We start from the raw sequence: 21,799 nt of genomic DNA, 5'->3' as shown, positions 1-21,799 counted from the left end.
TTGACTACGTTGATTCAGAAGACCTTCATATTCGGTATACAAGTGCTTAAGTGAGTCCACGCCTTGTCACGAAAAGCGGCACTGCATGTTCCCTGGCGCACCTTGATGTTTTAAGGCCAACATTTCTTTTGTTGCATATAGATTCAGGCATAGACGTAGGAAATGGAATCTGGACGGAAATTTGTTTAAATATGTTGGCAAAATATTCAAGGCTTTAGCTTCACTTCCCAGATTTAGCGTTGTCACATATTGGCCTCTTTTATTTTTAGTAGCAATCCAATAACAGTTTAGTGTTTGCTGCACATTGATTTTTTTTTTTGCAGCATTTCTGTGTCTAAATTTTGCAGCTACTAATTGAGCTTGTATTTTTATAGACCAGCATTTTAGTAGTCTTCCATCCGATTTATCTGGTTGCTGAGCCAACAACTGGTATGGCAGTGTGACCGGCTCTTGCCTCATTTTTCTCCACATCGAGATTGACTTCCAAAGAACCATGGAGTACAAGGATTGTAAGCTGAGTTCATATCTTATTGATGCGATGGGGACACATCTCGGTAAGCGCAGCACTTTCCGACTGAATCGCCCTTCCAACGCATCCCAATTAGCTCGCCTGATATTCAAACTGGCTTCACTGCCAAATGTCATTAACGCCATCACGTTTTGGCGATAGAACATATGTTTCCAAGTGAATTTCCCCTAGTAGCATGTATTTTCATACCTTGTAGGGGCAAATTTCTCATCCTGGATTTTAAATCTTGGGTCCATGCCCATTCACCTACTGACTTGTTGAACATGATGCCCAAGTAACAAATTGATGTCACTTTTTCCAGCTGAACTCCGGCAACATGCCATTTAAAATGATTACCTTTGTAACCAAGCTTGGAACCAAAAGCCATGATTTTCGATTTGGCTACACTAATTTGCAAGTTGTTACAGCACTAGATCATCCGCATAAATAACCCATCTGATTTGTTGGTTGTTTAGCCTTGGGGGAAAAGAGATGGTTGTAGTGAAGGCCATTTGCAAATCGACCACATAAAGCTTGAATAACATTGCAGCAAGTGGGCATCCTTGCTTGACAACCTTTTCTGTCGTGATGTTGGCAGAAAGATCTCCTTCAGTATTAAGCCTCACCATATAGAAGTATTGGTATGGAGGGCTTTAATTGCCTGTAACATTTGGGATGCTGGGCAGTTCCAATGTTCTAATTTTGCCCACAGTATGTCGCGGTTGACGTTGTCAAATGCTTGACGAAAGTCAATGAAAGATAAAAACAATTTTTTCCCATTTTTCATTTCTTCAAGCTTCAGAAAGTTTAGTAATGTCAGATTGAGTTCAACCCTGACTCCTTTGGTGAAGCCGGTCTGCCTTGAATCCACCATTCTTACCTCCACGGCCCACTTTGCTAGTTGTTTTTGCAGGAAGGAGGCAAATAGCTTACCAATCACATCGAGCAAGACAATCAGACGGTAGTTATTTGGATTGCTTCGGTCACCTTTTTTTATATATATGTACCACCAGGCTTCCAGATAAGGTAGGTACAGGTGTTTTTATGCATGCAAATCTTGTAAATACGACAGCTTTATTATTTTCCTGTGTACATTTACACACATGCTTAGAGCAGAGGGCAGTGCCAAGGTCATGTTACTAGACGGGAACCAGAATGCATCTTTGATTTTTATCTACATGGATGTAATTGCAAGCCATGGAGAAAAACCTATGAAACAGAATTTATTTCTCTGAAGCCGTTCAAAAAATTAAACGGCACACTGTGATAAAAGGAATGGTTTCTTTCCATGCAGCTTCTCGTGGAGCAAACAGAAGCACTGCACATGTTTTTTTCCCTTAACATTTTAGTAATGTATAATTGATGAGATGGAAAACTAGGTTGCAATTGAGAATTAATCTTTTGTAGCAAATTATGTTTTTCCAGTGAAAGCAAAGCAGTATTGCACAGTTGTATTTTTCAGAGTTCCTGTGCTGTGTGCATAATCATGCGTAGGCAGATTATTTTTACATTCATAATTCAATTTACACTCTTATAAAAACAGTGTGTAAAAAGAGTATGCACGGTCTAGATTGCATCCATTCAACCTTGCAGTCAAAAGGGGCATAGTACTATAAATGGCCAGTGGCAGTAGAGTCTTTGCTCAAGGGTGAGTTATTGTCATTACACCAATCACAGGTGTTATAGCCTCTCAAATCTTCAAGTCTACAATTAAAACATCCAAAACCGGACTCTCCAGGAAGTGCAAGCACTGTTCAAAAACAAAAAAATGAAAGTTACATTTGTAGTTGAAATAGAAAATCAGCTAAACCTGTCCCTCTGATAATCCAGATAGGTATTTAACTTAATGTAGCACTTCATACATGGTTCGTCCAATATCTAGGCACTGATTATTATACCTCAGTCGATACTCAGTTTACCGACCTCTGAAGGATGTTGGCCAATAAGATAGCCCAGCCAGTTGAGCGCACGTTGCTGCAATCTTTGCATGATCTGTAGTTTGCAGGTTCGAATCCCGGCAAGGCCAACTCAGTCTTTCATCCTTTGGAGGTCGATTAAGGAGTACCTACTCGAGTTTGGTGATAATTGTGATAAATATGTTCAATGTACAGCGCTTTGCCAAAAGCACTATATAAATAACCATTCGACTGTGATATTAGATACAGAATTTAGCATGGAGTCCTTGACTACCTACACTGTTGTATCATAACATTGGCATACTATTGGGTAGTAATAGCTGCAGGAAATGAGGACTTTCATTAAACATCAAAAGACAATTATGCCATCGAACCTCAAAACACACAATACAATTCATGTTTGCTTTACTATGCAAATTGGCTAGGTTTTTGTGTTTTCAACATTTAAATACATACAGGAGAGATCAAATAGCCAGACCTTAGAGAAAAAAATGAAAGGTGTATTCTGTCACAATGCTGAAAGCTGCTGCATAGTAAAGATTTCCATACAGTTTTTGCACACGTCGGCTGGATGTGACATACATTTTTACTCTCTTGCAAAGGAGAAAAGTAAAAGTAATTTTTACTCTCTTGAAATCACATTTACTGTCAAAGTTTAAAAATAGGGATTAAAATACTCCCACCTCAAAATCTTATCTGGAGCACTGGGTACCACTACCACCGATTGCCAAGATGCCGGGATCCTCTCCAAAGCATTAATCCGCTTGAACAGTATTTGAATAAAGGTCGCCCACTCGTCTTTGTTCTTTTTAAGGATTATATTGCTTAGCCCATCAGGTGCAGCGCCTGCATTTTTTAGTTTATTTATCACTTCTATAATCTCTGAGCGGTTTGTTTCTACTGACCAGGGTAGTTTCAATTCACAAATAAAGGCTCCTAGTTTATTGGAATCTTTAAATACAGCTGAATAATGCTGTTCCCAAACATCTGCACCAATGTTAGTTGTCTGATGCGCTTGTTGAGGTAGGGAACCCTCATTGAGGATAGTCCACGTATCTCTGGTATGTTTTGCTATGATCGTTTTCAACATGATTTCACCTCTTTCTTGATCACGAAGCATATTAACAGCAATTAACCAGTTCCTATATTGCTGATGGTGTTATTTAGTTTCAGTTCCTGAAGTTAGATCTTTTTTTGCTTTCAGCGTTTTGATGTCTTTTTGCAGTTGTTTCCTTGCGGCACAGATTTGCTTGCTAGAGCGATATTTATCCCTTTGATGTTCAACACAAGAGCCACTTTTTGCTAATTGAAATTCTAACAGAAGTGACTCATAATTTACCATGCCACCTGCCCCATCATTAAGTGCTGCTAAGGCAGTGCATAGTGACTCTGTATCAGTTCTATTGATCCGCAAGCGATTGAAACCGTAATTCAGTCGCAAGGTACTTCCATAAGTGCCCAGTGATGATGTTTCAGCCGTTAGCCAGGTCAATTTAAGTGCACCGTGATCACTGTTAGCCATCTTTATTACTTCAAGAGTTTTAATTTTTGAAGTGAAGTTGTTTGAGGCCCAAATATAGTCAATAGTTTTATAACTGCGGTCTCTGTTCCACGTAGGGCGGGCAGGAGTGTCGCCAGTCGTGTTTCCATTTAACATCTCACAATTTCTGTATGCTAGTTCATCTTCCCAACAGCGTCGCCGTCCAGCATGTTTATTAGAGGACCTTGATGATGTTGTTATCCTCGATCCATTCTGATCGAACATACAAATGTTTAAATCTCTGCAGATAATTGTTGTTAAATTGGCATATGTACGTATACATTTGTCTATTTGCAATGTCACTGCGGATACGAACTTCATTGTCAAAATCATCACTGGATTCCAGTTGGTATTTATAATGGAGAGGTATTTTGGGTTTCTACACCATCACTTTCCGTTCTAATTACTGTACATTGTACAAACAAATTGGGGTTTATTGTTTGATAATTTTTCAGTCAAGATAAGTCAATAGTCCTGAAAAGGGACGACTTTGATGAGCTTTCCCTGCAGAATTAAGTAAGGTTGTATAACCATCACAAACGGGAGGTTCCCGTAACCAAGATTCTTGCAGGCAGATTATTGCATATGATCTAACCTCTAATGCACACTATGTAGTTGCTAGTTGCTGTCGACGCTACTGCTGACACAGCCATTTTCTCCATCTAGATATGGATTTGTTTGATTTTTCTACTTCATGCTCATTTTGAGATTGCTGTTGTTCAACCCTTTAACTGACATGGGTTCCCCTCCCCCCCCCCTCTTACCCCCAAGTGCGAAGGCCTTTCTTGGTGATTTCGGTATGTCGCCATTCAATGCCTTGTAACTTTTTGTTACATGAGATATCTCTGCCAAATTTGGCCCCTTTTTTCCCACATGTAGGCGGTCGTAACGGCACCCACGAATCCTAGTTTGCTGTAGGAGGGTGAGAGAAAATAACCAAAAAGGTAGAAAATAGTTTTTTTCAAAAAATGCCAATAAAATGATGTACAATGAAGCCTGTGGTTTATTCCTTGTAAGCGCTAGGAACAAATGTGTTGCTGCTTTGAATTCCCCATTTCCCTGGCTTTCAAGAACAGGTTGTGCGGAAACAAAAAACTTTTTTTTATGTGTTTATCAACCGTTTTGTGAGGTAGGAAATTTTGGCCTTTTTTCCCATAGGACATGCATGGACAGAATGGAAGAAAAGGCTAGGAAAGCTGAATGGGAGGACAGAATGGCATACATTTCGGAAAAGTAGACAAAATTCCAAGTTTAGCAAGGGGTGATTTGCGCAAGTCCGGCAACAACTATGTGGGGAAAAATTCCAGAGTTTGGGGGAAAAGCAGAAAAATTCCTGGGAAAAAAAGGTATGTGGTGGACATGGTTGAAAGAGCGCAGGCAGACCTTTTGAAGGGTAGGTGACTTGTGCAGGTACAAAAGTTTATAGGGCCTAAAGCAGCGACTAACTGTAGGTCACATTTGGGAAATGAAAGGGTTGTGTGACGAAGAGCAGCAGCAAATGGGTCGAAACATTGTGAAAACCACGCAAACACAACAAATGTCATACCTTCCCGACATGGGTAAACCCAAGTCTTTCAGCACAGCACAGCATCATTTCAGGAATTCTGCTCATGCCCACAACCTGCAGATTTGGTCCTAGAGTGTCGAAGCCACCAAGGAAAACGGGGAACCCCATGCATTTCCAAAAAGAAGACACTCGTGGGAATCAGCAGAAGTCTGACTTGCGCTAATTGGCCCAAAGTTTATTACCCAGAATACCCGGCAAAGTCTGAAATGTGGCAAAAAAACCAATTTCCGCACATTTCACTCGACGCATCCTCCGAAACACGCCGCCAGCAACACATGGCCTACCTTCCCGCGTTCCCGCAGGTGTCCCGATGTAAACGGTACCTGTGTGAGTGCACCTACCTGGGCGTAAAGGGGAAAGCTCTCCCTGGAACCAACGCTGGGCATGGAGATGTTCAACCCAAATGGTAGTCACTCGCCCAAGGCCAGGAATATCACCCCCTAAAACCCTGGAGCTCTGGCTGGCCTGCATCACAGCTTCTCCCTCTGGGAAAGGTCAGGGATCCTGCCGGAGCTCCCTGAACCCGTTGCTGAGCTTCGGGCTGGCCATCGTGGAGCGCGAGCTGGGCTGCGATACAGAATTTCCCTTGGGGGAGGGAAGTGGCCCCTGCCGGGGCTCACTGGAGCTGCCGCTGTGCTTGGGGACGGTACACCCACATGGTAAACCGATATCCAAGGCCAGGGACATCACCTCTAAACGTCCTGGAGTTCTTGCTGGCCTATGTTACAGCTTTTCTCCACCAGGGAGTCCCGGCAGTGTGCCAATACCTCCCCGAAGGGAAAACCTGTAATGCAGCCCAGCCACAACTCCAGGACAGTTGGAGGTGATGTCCCCAGCCTTGAACATCCATTTACCATGTGGGTATACCGTCCCCTAAGCACAGCAGCAGCTCCAGGGAGCCCCAGCAGGATCTCCATTCTTCCCCAGAGGTGCAGCCTGGGCTTGCAAACGGTCAACCCACATGGGAGACATCCGCTCCCAGGGAAACACCAATTTGTGGCCTGCCCCTGCAATTGTGTCCCAGCGCACCAAAATATCTCCCCCAGAGAGCCCATTCCCACCCACACCACCAACAATCCAGCCCCAGTCTCACCCACCCCACTGACAGTGGGCCATAACCGTAGAATAATTTAAAAAAGTGCTCACATAACGTTGCAGCTGCTCGCGTAGAAAAAGCTGGAAACGAAACAAAAAACATTTCTTACCTACGGTCACCCCAGCAAAAACAAATCTTCACTAATACTTTCCAATCACGGGCCCCCCTTGCAAGCCATCCCTGGTGGTCTACTGAACCTCTCCCCTCAGTGAATTACACATTTGCCCCTTCCTTGGGGCAGAAATCTGCCTCCAGGGAGGGCTGCATGAGGTGCCCTCCCACACTCCATTTGGGGTGGGGGAGAGGGCCATCCCAAAACGTCAGGCAGCCCCCCCAATGGATGGGGCAGTGGGGGCTGAGGGCCACCCTAACCACCAGGGAATTTTGTAATGTAAAGGGGGTTGACTTCTCCCCTCCATTTTGTGTAGGGGGGAAAGGGTTTTGGCACCCTGGGGGCAGATTGTCACACTAATGTGCCCATCTGCGACAAGGGAAGTTTGGTAAACAAAGAAAAACATTGAAAATGGTAGGCTGCACTTTAGGGGGGCTGAGGGGTACGCTAAACCGCCGGGGAATGTGGTAATGTAAAAGGAGGTAGCCCTCTCCCCCCAACACCAAATGGAGGGGGGCATCTCATTCAGCCCTCCCTGGGAGCGGATAATGAGGGGCCTCTCAATCAGCCCTACCTGGGGTCAGATGTCCCTTCCTATGAGCAGATAACTGCCCCCAGGGACGGCTACATGACATGACCCCTAGTCCATTGTGGGTGGGGGGACACCCCCTTTCCATTAAAAAAATTCCCTGGTGGTCTAGTGGTGGGGCACTCCCCTAAAAACAAACCATGTATTTATTTTTCTTTTATTTTTTTGGTCCCATCCCTAGGGGCAGATGGGCACCCATCTGCCCCAGGGGGGCCCTATCCTGCAGGCCCCATCCTTTGGGGGGCCTGCCCACACTTTCCTGCTGGCTGCTCCCTCTCCCCCCAAATGGATGGAGGGCCACATCATGTACTTCTGCCTGGGGGCAGAAATCTGCCCCCAGGGAGGGCTACAAGGGGTGCCCACCCTTTCCACTTGGGGTGGGTGAGAGAGGGCCACCCCCCTTTCATGTACCAAAAAAATACATTGTGGCTAGTGGCCCCCCACCCATACCTTCGTTTGCATGCTTTTATTTGTATTTTTTGTGTCCCCTTCCCTGGTGGCAGATGATCACCCATCTGCCCCCAGGGGTCTCCATAGCTGTGGCCCCATGCTTTGGGGCCTCGGGGGCGAGGGGGCCACTTACCTAGTAAGCAAGTCTTCCTTTTCCAACGACACCTCCCTCGATCTCCGGCTTGAAATACAGCTGGAGATTGAGGGAGAGAAAGGTGGACACTCACCTTCTCTTTTCACTGCGTCTACCGAAAATGGCTACCGCGGTGAAAATACTTTCAGTTTCTTGCCGGCGTGCATTATGCATGCCGACGAGAAACTGAAGGTAATCCAACCCCCAGGCAGTGAGGAGGGACCTCCCCCTCACATAGCCTAGGGGTTAGATTACAGCTTTGTTCTTTACAGGGATCACACAAAACAAAGTCCCTAAACGAGCTATCTCATCCTTGGCAACCTGAGGGAATGTTTACACCTGGAAAGCATCTCCATAGTGGTCGAATTTTCTTGAGAGTGCTGTTGAAAACCGGATAGCCAGTGAGAGGGATACCAGTTTGTGGACTTTAAGGCACTCACACCTTAAACCAACGTTTTGCTGCAGTTAATACCTAGTATTCCCTATGCCTAGAAATTCATTTAGCTCTCAAAAGCTATCCTTTCTTCTCAGAATGGCTGGTGGCAGTGGTATTACCATGATTTCCACGACCGTGACCCGTTTAAACGCTCCGGTAGCTGAAATCCACTGGAGCCATGTTTTTCAAGATGGCGTCTGAGCCCTCTCTGTAAAAACAGGTTCCGATCGACTTTTTTCGCCATTTCTTTTTGGAAAGGTCCTTCTAGTGTTTGTATCTGCGCGCCAAACAGGTTTGGTCCCTTTGTTCATTTGCCTTTGGTGGGCTTCTGTACTGAAGCCCCCCCCTGGCGCCTGAGTGTCTGAGGTGGACAGGATGTGAGGGAGGTGCCCGAAACTCCCTGTGCTTAGTCTCCTAGGAGACCTGAATGCACTCTGGCGTGACTGGCTGGCTGACTGTCCGGCAGGGACAGCCACCCTGCTGGGTGAGTGACAGCTAGACTGGAAAGAATGGGAGAAAACTGTTTAAAAGCAGGTCTCTGGGACTTGGAAGGCAGAGTCGACCACTGTAACGAAAGAACCGAAGACGACTGCTGCAACTCCTGGACCGTTTGCCCGTTGAAGCCCTGCTGTAGGTCTGAATTGCTTGAAACTCCCTCGACAGAGAAGCCCCTTCAAGGACCACTTCTTCCCTTGAGCTGTTGGGAACAAACAACTTGCAAGCCACCTGGAAAGCATCTCCATAGTGGTCGAATTTTCTTCAGAGTACTGTTGAAAACCGGATAGCCAGTGAGAGGAATACCAGTTTGTGGACTTTAAGGCACTCACACCTTAAACCAACGTTTTGCCAAGCTTGTGCACCCGTCCCCGTGCAGTGCAGGAACCTCCCAACATCTTCCCTCTGTCTCCATGACTGAGGCCCAGGAACAGCAAGATTTGCAGGAACTGCCAGGAACAACTGCCTCAGCTACAGCTTTTCTTCATTAGAAAGGTACTGTGCAAACGCGGTTGAGAAATCCTCTCTGCCGCGGTGAAAGTTTGTGAAACGTTCCCAACTTTGGAGTCTTGTTCGCTCCTAATCCGACCTATAACTCTTTTCCGTGCAAACTACTTCTAAGAACATTGGCAAAGACTTAACCAGTACTACCAGAACTGTGCTTTCCTATCCAAGACACTGATCCATTGACTTTTTCCCAGACCTATTGAATTGAACTGCCGCTTGCAGTGAACTTAAACTATTCGCCCTGCCTACAAATGTAATTGTGTTTGATTCTTATAACCTTTGTCTTTGTACTCCATTTTGAAAGTTACTGAAGTGCCATTTTGCTCCCACTTCAGGGGAGCCTAGCTTGTTCAGAAACGTATTGGTTACATAATGTAGTGTATTGTAGTGTTATATTGAGCTGCTTATGACTAGTGGAATGTTTTCTAACTATCTGTATAAATATATTAATATTGTTTTACCAAGAAACCTTGAGTAAGTGTTTGTTTGAACCACTGTGATTGCAAGTCCTTTGTGTAGCACCTTGTACTGCTCACATCCCTCCTGAGATAAGCCTGGCTGCTCAGCCCTGCTACCACAAAACTGTGTAGTACAGACTTATACCAAAGGTGAGATTTGTGCTTACACCTGTAATCTTAATTGTGTGCAGTGTTCCCACTGCATGTAATTCTGCCTAACACTGGTGGCAAGTGGTGAGGATAAAGTATAGTTGTTACATTGAGAGTGATGCTCTTACTGTTGTTAAAATAACCCTCACAAGGCTAAGCACCACTAAAAAAGCAATTGCTATCATGCCTAATGTGGATAACTACAGACAGGAGACCCTAGTCATTTTAACAGTTGATCAACTAAAATAAATGTGTAAAACTAGGAACCTCACTGTTAAAGGCAAAACGAATGAATTGATGGAAATATTGCTGGAATTTGAGAAGTAGGTCTGCTATACCTACTACTTCAGCAAATGTGGAAAATGATGATGAGGATGATAATGTTTGAGTCCAAAGCAAATGTTATTGATGAGTTAGATGAGGCAGATGATTCTCAAGATGTAGGCCCTGCTGCACCTCTACCTGCTCCTAGGCCTCAATCTTCAGCCACAGGGACCCTACCAGGTCCAGTACTGAGTCCAGAGTTTGTCTCTCTTGAGAAGATGTGACTTGAGTTAGAATTGAAAATGCTCCAAGCACAAACTGAAAGTAAAAATCAAGAACTTACACTAAGGAAATGGATGAAGAAATTGTCTCTTGAGAATGGTTCTCTCCCAAAGTATTCTAGGTCTTCCAGTCCTAAGAGGCCTTGCATGCCCAAAGATGCAGTAAGTAAGTAAGTATGTATGAGGTTAAGCTTGATATTTTGGATTGGTTGGCTGCTTTTGAGTATAATGATGGGATTCAGGAATTACAGGGAATCGACTGATTCCTTGGCTTTTGTCTAGGCTACCCCAGGTTGCAACTGATGCTGCAATGGAGGTGGGGGAAATAGACAGGATGGAGTATGAAAATGTGAAACTAGCTTTGATAGCTAGGTTTGGGGAAACTCCTTCCCAGTATCTTAAGAGGTTTAGAACCCTCAAAAAGCATGATGGTAGCCCTTGGGCTAACTGGGTGTGTGAATGTTTGAAAATCTTAGATGGTTGGGTTAAGGGTTGCAGAGTTAACACTCATGAAGGTATGTAAATCTGTTTATGGTACATTCCATCTATGATGCCTGCTCTCCTGAGCTCAGACAGCACTTGGCTGATTCAAAGGAAATGGATCCTAAGAAGTTAGCAAAGGCTGCTGACTTGTGGGTTGCCAACAGGCCTACTCACAAGGATTCGGGGGTTACTCAGAAGAAGGATGAGGGAAAGCAGCACAAGACCTTAACAAAGAAAATTCCAATACCTCCACTCCAAAAGAGGGCCACAAACATAAAAAGGGTAAGCCACATGGGAAACCGAATCAGGCTAGTGAAACCTCTGTTGCTAAACCCAAGGGAGGTCAGACCAAACCCCCATTTATCAAGACATTTGGAACATGTTTTGCTTGTGGGTCAACTGACCATGTGAAAGGGGATCCCAGATGTAAGGGTAAACCTTCAGGGATCCACACTGTCTCCTTAGCCTTCTCCACAGAGGAAGAAGTACAAATGGCAAGTCGAAACTTTCACCTACTAGCTGAGGAACCCATGAACGTCACAACCAGTGTTTCTTTAGTGTCCCTGGGTCTGTGGGAACAACAGAACTTAGATGTCTATAATTCCATCCCAGACAATACTAAAGAGTATCACAAAGACAGTGTTTAGTGGATGAATCTTTTTTCAAGGTTGAGGATGTTGCTAAGGCACCCAAATACGACACTAAGCTTGCTGGAGGCTCTGTGCAAATGCTTCCACAGTTACTAGCTCTCATCCAGTGCAATGACAGTCAAGATACCTGTTAGTGTACAGAGTGAAGTACCTTGGAGAGTCCTGCTGGGGAATGACTTAAAGTCTCTTGCAGTGTATCAAGCAGCCCCAGGCCTCCCAGCAAAAGGAAACGGGAGCAGACAAGGAAGGCCAGAGAGAGTACCTTAAGAGGCCCTCTAGGGGAAAGTATAGAGGAAACTATAACCCCCAGTCCACAGGACTTACTGACTGCTATTTCAAAGAAAAAGGAGGAAAATGGGAAACCTAAAAACTCGAAGAAAAAGCTAGCAAGCACTCCTGTACTAACCACAAGGACACCCCCGAAAGGACTGTCCAAAGTCACACCTGTGACTCCTCCACCTGCTGAGGCTAAGTATGAGGAACAACCAGGAGTGGTTGAATCAGCTGCTGAGGAATCAGAGCTGGAAGAAGACCTTGCCCCTGTTGGAGATCCGGACCCTGCAGACCATACTGAGCTGCAGTTTTTACTGTGGACACTTCAGCAGAGGTCAAAGAGAGTGTCCTTCTCTTGAAGGTCTTCGCCAACAGGCATCTTCCCAGCTGGAAGGGCAAGAGCCAGGGAAGCATAGGTTGTACTGGGAAGATGGCCTCTTCTACAGTGAACCAACTGAGTCTGTCCCAGGGGACTACAGAAGACTCGTAGTGTCTCTGGAGAGCAGATCTCAGTTCCTACAGTTAGCCCACAAGATTCCTTTGGCTGGTCACTTCAGTTTCAAAAAGACTAAGGAAAGTCTTTCTCTTTATTTCTACTGGCCTAAATTGGGGTCTGATGTAGATAAGTTCTGTAGGAGCTGTCACACCTGTCAGAAATCTGGCAAGAGTGGAGCCAAAATTGTGGCACCCTTGGTGCCTCTCCCAGTGGTGGGAGTGCCTTTCGAGAGGGTAGGAATCAACATTGTTGGTCCCTTAAACGCTCCAACCTCTTCAGGCAACAGGTTTATCCTGGTTGTAGTAGACCATGCTACTAGGTATCCTGAAGCAATACCTATGAGGACTGTTACAGCTCAGGCTGTTGCTAAGGCCCTACTTGGTATTTTTACCGGGGTAGGTTTTCCTAAGGATGTCATCTCTGACAGGCGATTCAGTTTAATGTCCCACTACATGCAGGCCATGAGGAAGAACTGTGGAGTGACTTACAAGTTATATCAACTGCCTACCATCCACAGACAAATGGATTGGTAGCTAGGTTTAATAGCACAATGAAGAGCATGATAGGTGCGTTAGAGGAACCCCTTAGAAGAAAGTGGGACCTTCTACTGCCATGCCTTCTATTTGCTTATATAGATGTCCCTCAGGAGGGAGTTGGATTTAGTCCCTTTGAGCTTCTCTATGGCCATCCAGTTAGAGGTCTTTTGGCCCTAATTAAGAAGGGATTGGAGCTCCTTCCCCCAAGCCAGTGAGAGTCACTGACTATGTGATAGGTCTCCGGAGGAGAATGTCACACACGATGGCAGTAGCATCAGATAACTTAAAAGCAGGTCAGCCTCTGGTGAAACATTGGCATAACCAGAAGGTCAACATGGTTGAGATTACTCAAAACCAGCACATTTTTGTTATGGTAGCTGTAAGGCAGAGGGCCTTACAGGACAAGTGGATAGGACCCTTCAAGGTTATGGGCAAACTTGGAGAGGTCAACTATCTGGTGGACTTAGGCAATCCTAAGGAGGCTCCCAGAGTCTTTCACACCAACCGTCTAAAAGCTTATGTCTCAAGACCAGAAGTAGGAGCTTTGTTTCTAGCTTCAGCTCAAGAGGAGGAGAGTGAACCTCTACCTGACCTACTCGGAGGACAGCATTTAGATGAGAAGATATGTCAATCTTTCTTCTAATCTGACAATGGAACAACAGGAGGAGTGCAAGTTTCTGTTAAATCAGTTTGCCTCCCTGTTTTCTCTATCACCAGGCTTGACCCCTTGGGGCCAGCATGATATACTCACTGGTGACTGTTTACCTGTTAAAAGCAGAGGTTACATGATTGCAGATCAGGTAAGAACCCACATAAAGGAAGAGGTCAACAAGATGCTTGATCTCGGGGTAATATAGCCATCTACCAGTCCATGGTCTAGTCCATTTGTACTAGTGCCAAAGGCAGGATCAAAAGAGTTGGGATTCTGTGTGGACTATAGAGCTCTTAATGCAGTCGCAAAGGCGATGCCCATCCTTTACCAAGGACAGATGAACTGGTGGACAAACTTGGTTCAGCCAAGTACCTCAGTAAATTTGATCTCACTTCAGGGTATTGGCAAATTAACTGTCAGACCATGCCAAGAAGAAAACTGCATTCTCAACCCCAGCAGGCCTCTACCAGTTTAAGGTAATGTCTTTTGGATTAAAGAATGTACCTGCTACATTCCAAAGGATGGTGAATCATGTTCTGAATGGGATGGAGGACTTCTGCATGGCATACTTGGATGACATTGCAGTGTTCAGCCCTACTTGGAAATAACATGTTGACCACTTGTTTGTTTTGCAGGCTCTTGAGCAGGCCCATCTGACCATAAAAGCGAGTAAGTGTCAAATTGGTCAAAAGAGTAAGTGTCAAATTGGTCAGAGCAAAGTGGTCTACCTCAGACATGAGGTAGGAGGAGGTGAAATTAGGCCATTGCCTAGCAAGGTACAAGCTGTACAAAACTAGGCCACCCCTACTACTCAAACCCAAGTGAGAGCCTTCCTAGGCCTCACTGGTTACTACAGGAACATCATAGAGAACTATGAGACCATAGCTTCTCCCTTGAATGTAGTCTCCTCACCCAAATTGCCTTAGAAAGTCGGGTGGAATGAGGAGTGCACTCAAGCATTTGAAGGCCTAAAGAAAGCCCTTTGTCAAGCTCCAGTCCTAAGAGCGCTTGACTATAACCAAACCTTCATTGTGCAGACAGATGCTTCCATTACAGGTATAGGTGCATTTCTGAGTCAGCTAGATGAGAAAGGTTGGGAGCACCCCATTTACTTCATCAGCAGGACGCCGAAGGAACCAGAAACAAGGTGGGCAACCATTGAGCGTGAGTGCTTTGCTATTGTGTGGTCATTGAAGAAGTTTCGACCATACTTGTTTGGATCTACTTTTGTGATTCAAACTGACCACCAACCCTTGAGATGGTTTATGCAAATCAAATGGGAAAACCCTAAACTACTAAGATGGTCAATCCGCCTACAAGGGTTTGATTTTACCATTGAACACAGGTCTGTATGTCACCACCAAAATGCTGATGGTCTCTCCAGGATGTTTGACTTACTGAAGTAAGGAGATTCATCCAGGAGTGGATTAAATCCTCCTCTCCCTTAGTCTGGCGGGGACGAGTGTTAGGGAGAATTCTCAACAATGTGCTAATTTCCCTTACATTTTGAGACCCACAGCAACTTTGCTGGGTTTCTAGGATTTGATGTTTTACCTGGGAAGAGTGTGAGCCTTTTTTCCCACTCTTCCATGTATTTTGATGTGTGTTTTACTTTTGTGTTCTTAGGTAATGGAGTTTTAAAACAACTCTATAGGCATCATCGTATAACACAGCACCTTCAGTGCAGTGGCACAGGCATGTCTTTCAGACTTCCCAAGGTTTAAATACATTATCTGGGACTGACTACTGTCTCCCAGAGCATGTATAGTTAAATTGACTTTACTAGTCCTTTTAAATTTACAGACCCAGCACACACTATATTCCTATAGAGTGCTGGAGGGGTTGCCTAGCATCCCCTGAGTCTGAACACTCATGTAACAGTCAGATGTTACTCTTTCCTACTCTAAATGGCTGGTGGCAGTGGTTTTAAACAAACTACCATGATTTTACCCGACAGCAAATACCGGCAGCTAAAAATGGGTTCAGCCATGTTTTCCAATATGGCGGCCAAACCTATCTGCAAAAACAGGCTCTGGTCGATTTTTTTTTTCGCCATTTCTTTTAGGAGTGTCTGGGGTGAACAGGATATGAGTGAGGTGCCCAAAGCTCCCTGTGCTTATTTTCCTAGGAGACCTGAATGCACTCTGGTGTGATTGGCCGTCTGGCTGTCCGGCAAGGACAGCCACCCTGCTGTGTGAGTGAGAGCAAGGCTGGAATGAATGGTGGAAAACTGTTAAGAGCAGGCTTCTGGGACTTGGAAAGCAGAGTCGACCACTGGAACGAAAGAACCGAAGGCGAGCTGAAGAATGTAGACTGTTGCAACTCCTCGTCCACCGGTGAAGCCCTGCTGCAGGTCCGGATTGCCTGAAACTCCATCGACAGAGAAGCCCTTCAAGGTTAACTTCTTCCCTTGAGTTTGGTGGGAACAACCAACTCGTAAGCCACCTGGACACCGTCCCGGTCGAATTTTCTGAAGAGTGCTGTAGAAAACCGGATAGCCAGTGGGAAGGATACCAGTTCGTGGTCTTTGAGGCAGTCACACCTTAAACCGACATTTGCCAAGCTTGTGGCCTCTTCCCTGGGCAGTGCAGGAACCTCCCGACGTCCTCCTTCTTGTCCCCACGACTGAAGCTCAGGAACAGCAAAATCTGCAGGAACTGCCAGGAAGAACTGCCTCAACTACAGCTCTTCTTCACTTTAAAGGTACTGTGCAAATGAGGTCTGGAAATCTTTTCGGCCACGGTGAAAGTTTGTGAAACTTTCCCGACTTGGAAGGCTTGTCCTTCCCTAAACCAACATCTAACTTTTCGTCTGACCAAATTCTTCTAATATCTGTGGCAAAGACTTAACCGTTTACTACCCGAACTGTGCTATCCTATACAAGACTTTGAACCATTGACTTTGGCCCAGGCCTATTGAATTTTATTGCTGGTTGTAGTGAACTGAAACCCTTTGCGCTGCCTATGAAAGTATTTGTGCCTTGATTTCTTTTAACCTTGTCTTTTTACCCCTTTTAAAAATAACTGAAGTGCAATTTAGCTCCCACTTCAGGGGAGCTGAACCTGTTCAGTAATTTATTGGTTGTGTATTTATAGTATATTAATATATGATATTGAGCTGTTCTTGCTAGTGTAATGTTTTCCAAATAATAGTGTAAATAAATGTATATTCTTTTACCAAGAAACCTTGAGTACATGGTTATTTGAATCACTGTAATTGTTGGTCCCTTTGTGTTACCCTTTGACCTGCGCACTTTACTCTTGAGATAAGTCTGGCTGCTCAGCCACTGCTACCACAATACTGTGTAGTACAGACTTGTACCAAAGGTGAAATTGTACTGACACTTGTAGTCTTAATTGCATGTAGTGGTTCCAAAGGGTACTGCATGTGATTCTGCCTAACAGTTTCCAATGGCTCTTGTCAGTGCTTGTTTCACACAGTTTCCAGTGGCTCCTGCCAATGGTTGTTTCATACAGTTTAGAATGGCTCCTGCGAGTGCATGTCCTCTTAGATGAGAAAGTTCCTTTATAATGTTGTTTTCAGCACAACTTAGTTCATTCATATCAGTATTCAAAAGTACTTGCCTTTACTCTCAACGCGTTTAATTTTTTCATCTTATTGGCTTTCAATAACAGCAATGTCAGTAAACTTTATCACTCTTATAGCTTTGGCAATGCCAGTTCACATCTTCCACGTTGGTAACTTGCACATTACACTCTCCCAACCTCTCCTTAGACAACACCTAATGTTCTCTTGGCTCTTACGGAATAAGCGTACAACCCTTTCCCTCCTTTTACTTCCCAACAATGCCAGCATCAAAGATTCAGTCTTATTGTAAAGGAATGATTCACTTGTGAGCTGTCTTTCTACGGCAGAGCCGTTTAACAATGTGTTGCCACTAAGTTGTTGTTTTCTTGTGTTACTTTTCTCTTGCGAATGTGTTTAACAATGTCTCATTTACTCAGGTTTGCGTACAAGACCACTCATTGTTTCTTATGTCAGTGAAACTCATCAGTGCTGGTTTTTGCCTTTCCGGTCTACGCAAACCTTCCTGTACTGTTCTTCTGCCTTTGGGGTTCTTCAGCCTGCCCCATGGACATTCCGGCATACCTGCAACACCCGGAGATAACGAGCACTCTTCGTGGAGATCAGTGGGATGGCTCTCTTTAGCCCTGCTTCCCGTTGCACCAACTCTGCATAATGGAGTCCCGCTCCAGCGGCACTCGCAGGATGAGACCAAACCAGCACAGGGGTCAGCGTCTCGACACGCCTTTTGTCACAGACCGGTTTCTCACAGCTCCCTCTTCACCAGCCGCTTCCTCACCAGCTCCTTCCTCCTACTCTCTGCTTTAGGTGGTGAAGCCTTTTATATCTGTTGGGAGTGTTAAGTGACCTCAGGTGTGGGTCATTAATTCCAATTGCCTGACTCTGGCCAAAGCTATTAGGTGGACTTGCCTGGCTGTTCCACCTGCATACCCATGTAGTCCTCTTTGTCTCAGTACCAGAGTGGTGTGTGTATGTATGAATGTCTATGGGAAAATAGGCGTCTGACCTACAATACTGTGCAAAGGTCTGGGGGATTGATGGAAACTTCATGAAAGGGAAATCGGGTATCCTGGGTCTCACCCAAGGGTGCCTCATCCCCACTACCCAAGTCTCCTCTACCCAGGCGATTCTCCCTCCCATATCCACCACCAGGGTCAGGATTCAAAAGAAATGGCCTTTCCCTGGCCCCCTGGGAGGAGGATATATGGGGAAAAGAAGTGAGGACACCCTCAGATTCCTCACACCACCTATTCCTTACTTTGTTGATTTGCTAGATGCACATTTTCTATGTGGAGGCACTCCAAAAACAAGTCTTTTGAAGAAATAGAAGAAACAAGAGAGCAGAAACATTAGGTTTCTTATTGGAGGTGGCAGACGCAATTTTAAATCTCATTAGGGGCACCAAACTAACAGCTCTGTCACCACAACCGATCCTTCTAAATCTATGAAACAGTTGGAATACCTGATACGTAAAGACATTACTAGAAAGCTTCATGCATTAACAGTAGGAAGAAACTATAAAACCAGGGCATTCCAAGAGGTTTAAGGATTCAATTGAAACCCACATTATGTAAAGAAAGCAAAGAATTTGTTGACATGGGGTACTATATTGAATAAATGTTCATTGGGCCTTATCGTATTAACAATTGAAGAGCCAGCAAAGAATATTGGGTTAATCACCACGAGCATACAAGAGACAGTGAAAGAACTCAATGATTTATTGGGGCAAGAGAAGTTGGGCACTATACATTAACCAAATATAAAAGGTTTATAAATCAGAGCTAGAAACAAGAAAAGTTAGAAAATTCAAATGCAACACCTATGATTATCTAAACGAGGAAGTTTATACCTCGATGGATCTGTTTAGATCCTTCAAAAACCATAGACAATGCAGCTCAACCAACGCATCCAGCTCAGATTTGGAAGTCATAAGTGAACCAGAAACACAAGAAAAAGGAACAAAAGTCCCAGAGAAAGGTTGGGGGAAACCCTACAGCACAGACTTCAACATCCAAAGTGACCTTTTTAGAAAAAGCAGAGGAAGCAAGAGAGCGATGCGGGTAAAGAGTAAACATAAGGGGGAGAAGGAAGGGTGACCAGACAACAGAAGAAAACCTAGTGATTGACCTGTCTAAGAAGACTCTGGCCACATCAAAGATCAGTACCTTACAGAAAGGTCTGAACTGTGTTCAGACATATAGTACAACCCTATTCGACACCAAGGTCGAACTGTTCCGCTTTATACAGAAACTATTCTTTGATGACAATGAAGACCAGAGCGGTAGAGTAGAATCAGACACACAGAAAGAAATGCAAGAATTCAAAGCCTAAGGCACATTTATGCCACCCATCAGTGTACCATCAGTTGATATTTTTCACAAGCAGGTTTTGAAGGAACTAGGGAAAATCTCCTGCAAGCATCCACAATTCGGTAGTGAGACTACATGAGCTTGGCCTGTTAAAGATGCTTTATAGTGACACAGATTTAAAAATCTGCCCAGCTGACAAAGGTGGATCCTTGGCCATAATGAACACTGCTGATTATAACAAAGAATGTCTAAGTTATGTATTTATTTATTTATTGTTCTTTAGTTCAAATTAACTTTTACAACAGTAACACATTATCAATTGCATCCATTCTTATACTCAATAACTTAAATTAATTCGATCTTATTACATATTATTATCATAAAACATCATCATTATTTCATTCCAGTCTATCAATCACTAAAATTTCATAATCGTCACTTTCATAAGTTCTAAATCATTTCATCATAGCATCTACATTTACATTTCCATTTATATATTTGCAGAAGTATCTTGTCTACCTCAAATTGGGCTCTACATACAGGCCAAAACTCAGTCTTAATTGGTGGCCTGATGTCATCACGGATCTATATCTTCCATTTTCAATTTAACTCTGTTTTAAACATAGATATAGCTGTCGGCCAGACGTTATATTATGCCATAATCATGGCTTCGAGACAGTATTCAGACACAGATTCCAAAAATATATTGTGGCTACACAGTCATCATCATGGAAATAACAGCTATACCATCTCCTATATACTGGTTCCATCTTAGTGCATCCCGTCAAAAGGGTTGTCTTCAAGTAAACCTATACGACACATGCGTTGATTCAAGGCCAATTTCCACTCTGAACCATGGGCTGCCCGAACAGGCAGTTGATTAAGACAAATTAATAGACGAAATCTTTAAACCCTGGGACATGGGCATCTGATCGAGTACATCTGGGGGGATAGATATTTATTCATAATGTTCTCTAAATATACATAATTACGGAGACCACTCAGATAGGTGTAATTTTTATCCCAATCTCTTATCTTAGCTTTGTTCTTAAAAGCATATTTAATAGCATTGTAATTCCCACGGATGGAACGCTTGATAGCCTAATTTAATTCCTCATAATGCATCATACAAAGTGCTTCATATGATTTAACTGGCATTTTATCTCCTTGAAATTTGATCACATCTTTTCCAATGATTTTTAGCATTTTGCTAGTGGGATGGCTCAATGCCTTCAACGGTAATAAAGCTCTTTGATATTGAATAATCGCTTTAAGTCAAGTCAAACCAAACTCTGTTCTTATGTATTGTATTGGGCATGTTTGAGGAAGGCCAAGGATGGTTCGCCAAAAGAAGCCCTCAATCCTGTCTATCCATAACAGGTTGTAACGACTGAGGTCTTCAAGACCATACGATACTATCAGGACAAACCACTGTATATAACAGAATACCTTTCAAAGTATACCCAGCATATTCCAAGACATACTTTCTCATTACCAATGTGATTTGTTTTGTTCTCATGATTCTGCTTTCAATTAAAGGTTGGTATCCCAGTTTACATTCCATCTCCACTCCTAAGTATTTATAGGAATTGACATAATCAATAGTTCCCCAGCTTACTTTCATGGATGGTCTGTTAACCCTCTTCGAAGAAATAAACATGGTCTTATTCTTTTTCAAATGTACCCTCATGTCATGCCCACTACAGAATCTGCCCAGCTCTCCCAGGAGATTTTTCATCCTAGCTATGGTATGATCTACTATCACCATGCATCAGCAAAAAGTAGTACTGTGATCTTGGGTGCGGCAAATCTAGCTGGGCTGTGGGCGTGTCTCTCCAGGCGATGTATTCATTCGGCAATATACAAATTAAAAAGGAGTGCAACTAGCAGACAGCCCTGCTTAATGCCCTTCTTTATTTTTATTGGACATGACAATTTCCCATTATTATCAAGACGTACCTGGCCTGTATTATTCGTATGTGGTTGGATTAAAATCTCCACTAACCAATGAGGGCACCGAAGGGCTGGTAATTTCTCCCACAATTTGTTACTATTAACCCTATTGAACGCACAGCTAAAATCAAAAAAGCTTACGTAAATAGATGGATTTGAACATTGTTTACCTTTAAACATAATCGCATCTAGAGTCTAATATTATGGGTTGTACTGGCTCCAGTGCGAAATCCGCATTTTAAGGGGTGGAGTATCTGGTTGGCCTCAGTCCAAGATTCAAGGTGATTTAGAACGATAGTTGCAAATATTTTGCTTGTATCCAGTAAAGACAGTGTACAATATATTGCAGGGCAAGCTCGAAAGCCTGCTTTGTACACTGGTATCAAAATCGATTTTAAC

Source organism: Ambystoma mexicanum, chromosome 2p (assembly GCF_040938575.1).
Source record: "Ambystoma mexicanum isolate Mex_15411 chromosome 2p, UKY_AmexF1_1, whole genome shotgun sequence".
Taxonomy (NCBI): domain Eukaryota; kingdom Metazoa; phylum Chordata; class Amphibia; order Caudata; family Ambystomatidae; genus Ambystoma; species Ambystoma mexicanum.
Note: the sequence above shows the minus strand (reverse complement) of the source record.